Source organism: Piliocolobus tephrosceles, chromosome 2, assembly GCF_002776525.5.
Source record: "Piliocolobus tephrosceles isolate RC106 chromosome 2, ASM277652v3, whole genome shotgun sequence".
Lineage (NCBI taxonomy): Eukaryota > Metazoa > Chordata > Mammalia > Primates > Cercopithecidae > Piliocolobus > Piliocolobus tephrosceles.
The window spans coordinates 182646775-182649677 of record NC_045435.1 but is presented as its reverse complement, the minus strand read 5'-3'; positions in this window follow the sequence as shown (position 1 = coordinate 182649677).

The following is a 2903-nucleotide window of genomic DNA, read 5'->3' as shown; positions in this document are numbered from 1 at the left end:
CAGCAGGAGCTCCTGGTGCCACAGGTGAGGGTGGGGATGCCTGGAGCACCATGGGGGTCCTTGTTTAGTCTACAGCAGGGTCTTGAAATAGGATATAAGTGTTACATCTTGACACAGTGTACACCTGCTGACACACATATTACAACAAATTTTACACAACAGTATTATTCTGAGTATGAGTGATGCCTTTTAATGAGTTTATATTCTATTCACTTTGTAAAATGCTGGTCCACATCCACTGAATTGATTTTACGACCTATTAATCATGTGTTATAACCCACAATTAGAAAGGCATTGTTCGCCGGGCGCGGTGGCTCACGCCTGTAATCCCAGCTCTCAGGGAGGCAGAGGCGGGAGGATAGCTTGAGCCCAGGAGTTCGAGACCTGCCTGGGTAATACAGCGAGACCCCGTTCTCCACAAATAGAAAAAAAAAAAAAAAAGACAGAAAGGCATTGTTCTAGGGCAGGACAGAGGAAGACAGAAAAGAAAGAGAAGCAGAAAAGAAATAATAAGGACAAAGGGAAGGAAGAACAGAGAAAGTGAGGACAGAGTAGAGGAGGGTGTTTTGTGGGAGGTCACACAAATGCCTGCCATGATGTCCCTTCAGGCTTCTCCTAACATAAAGTACATCCCACTCTGTGTCTGTCCTTAAGTCTTTCCCATTGACCCTGGATTTATATTCTATTAATATAAAAGAATATATTTTTGGTGGAAGGGATATATAATAGAATATATAATATATATATAAGATATATATAATAGAATATATGTTTGGTGGAAGGACTATCTTTTCCACCTCTGTAAACCCACAGCTTCTAGCAGCAGAATTAGAATCAGGCAAAAAGCCTAGCGAACACCCCACCCCTAAGTCAAAAAATTCTCATTTTGCAGGAATGGAAACTGTGACTCATAATGGTCAGCCAGACGGTCAGTGATCATCCCCACCAGGCCCTGGCGCATCAAGATTTGCTAGTAGGTGGTCATAAGCATCTGTTTATTTCTAAAGTGAAGACAATGATATCTACTTTGGAGATTTAGTGGAAGGATTAGCAAAATGTACACCAAGAACAGGGTCTGGCCCGGGCAGGGTGGCTCATGCCTGTAATCCCAGCCTTGGGAGGCCGAGGCAAATGGATCACCAGAGGTTAGGAATTCAAGACCAGCCTGGCCAACATGGTGAAACCCTGTGTCTACTAAAAAAATACAAAAATTAGCTGGGTGCAGTGGTAGGAACCTATAAACCTAGCTACTTGGGAAGCTGAGACAGGAGAATCTCTTGAACCTGGGAGGTGGAGGTTGCAATGAGCCGGGATCGTGCCGTTGCACTTCAGTCTGGGAGATAGAGCGAGGCTCCATCTTGGCGGGGGGGGGGGGGGAAACGGGTCTGGTACACCATAGAAGCTCAATAAATAACATTTGCTAGTAATAAGAGTAATAACCAGCCAGGTATGTTGGCTCACACCTGTAATCCCAACACTTTGGGAGGTCAAGGCAAGAGGATCCTTGAGCCCAGGAGTTTGGGCAACATAGGGAGACCCTGTGTCTAAAAAAACTTTAAAAATTAGCTGGGCATGGTGGCCCATGCTGTAATCCTAGCACATTGGGAGGCTGAGCCGGGAGGATTGCTTGAGCCTGGGACGTCGAAGCTGCAGTGAGCCAAAATCGTGTCATCACACTCAGCCTGGGTGACAGAGCAGGACTCTTTCAAAAAAAGAGTCACAGCCTCAGAATAAAACCAGTCACTTCAGGTATGCTGCTGTTACTAACTTTTCAGGGAGTTTTGGCTGCCAATGTCTTCATCCTAGATAATGGAAATCATCACAAAAATGATCATCACAAAAATCATTATCTGGACACACCCAGATAATGTCCACAGAAATCAAAACAAAGGAAACACATGCACACATACACCAGCAAAAACTGAATCCAAGCACACAGGCCTTAACAAATACCTTGGTTACATCAACTTTTTTTTTGAGACGAAGTCTCACTATGTCACCAGACTGGAGTGCAGTGGCATGATCTCAGCTCACAGCAACCTCCACCTCCCCGGTTCAAGCGATTCTCTTGCCTCAGCCTCCTGAGTAGCTGGGACTACAGGCATGCACCACCATGCCCAGCTAATTTTTGTATTTTTAGTAGAGACAGGGGTTCACCATGTTAGCCAGGATAGTCTCAATCTCTTGACTTTGTGATCCACCTGCTTCAGCCTCCCAAAGTGCTGGGATTACAGGCTTGAGCCACCGTGCCCGGATACATCAACATTTCAAGTGAGTGTACGTTTTTGAAAAATGAATGGAATGATCTTATTCCCCCACTGATTTTGCTCAATATTTTGGGAAAGACATAATCCTCAGGGACTTTGGGCTACTCCCAGTCTATGTGCCAAAATAAACATAAAGAGTATATGTAGAAATGGATAATATAAACGGGAAAGGGAGGGGCAGGAAAATTATGATAATAAGAACTCAAGAACGTTCTCTCCTCTGCAGATCTTTGAAATTCATAGTTTATAAATATAAATGTTTTGGGAAATTTAGTTTTAGTGCTTAGTGTTTAGAATACTGTGTGGTTTTTTCTTTACAAAGTGAATCTATTAACAAGCAAATTTAGTAGATAATTTAAATTACGCTAATCAGAAAACACAGCCTGTTGCTGCGGTTCATGCCTGTAATCCCAGTGACTGGGAAGGTTGAAGTGGGAGGATCACTTCAGCCCAGGAGCTCCAGGCTGTTGAGCTATGATCACACTGCTTGGACTCCAGCCTAGGTAACAGAGCAAAACCCCAACTTTAAAAAACAAAAAACAAAAGAACACACTTTTTTGTAAATTAAAGATGGAAGTCTTTTGGTCTAAATTTGTCTTTTCCCTTCCACTAGATGGCAGAATGGAGCCATTCTAG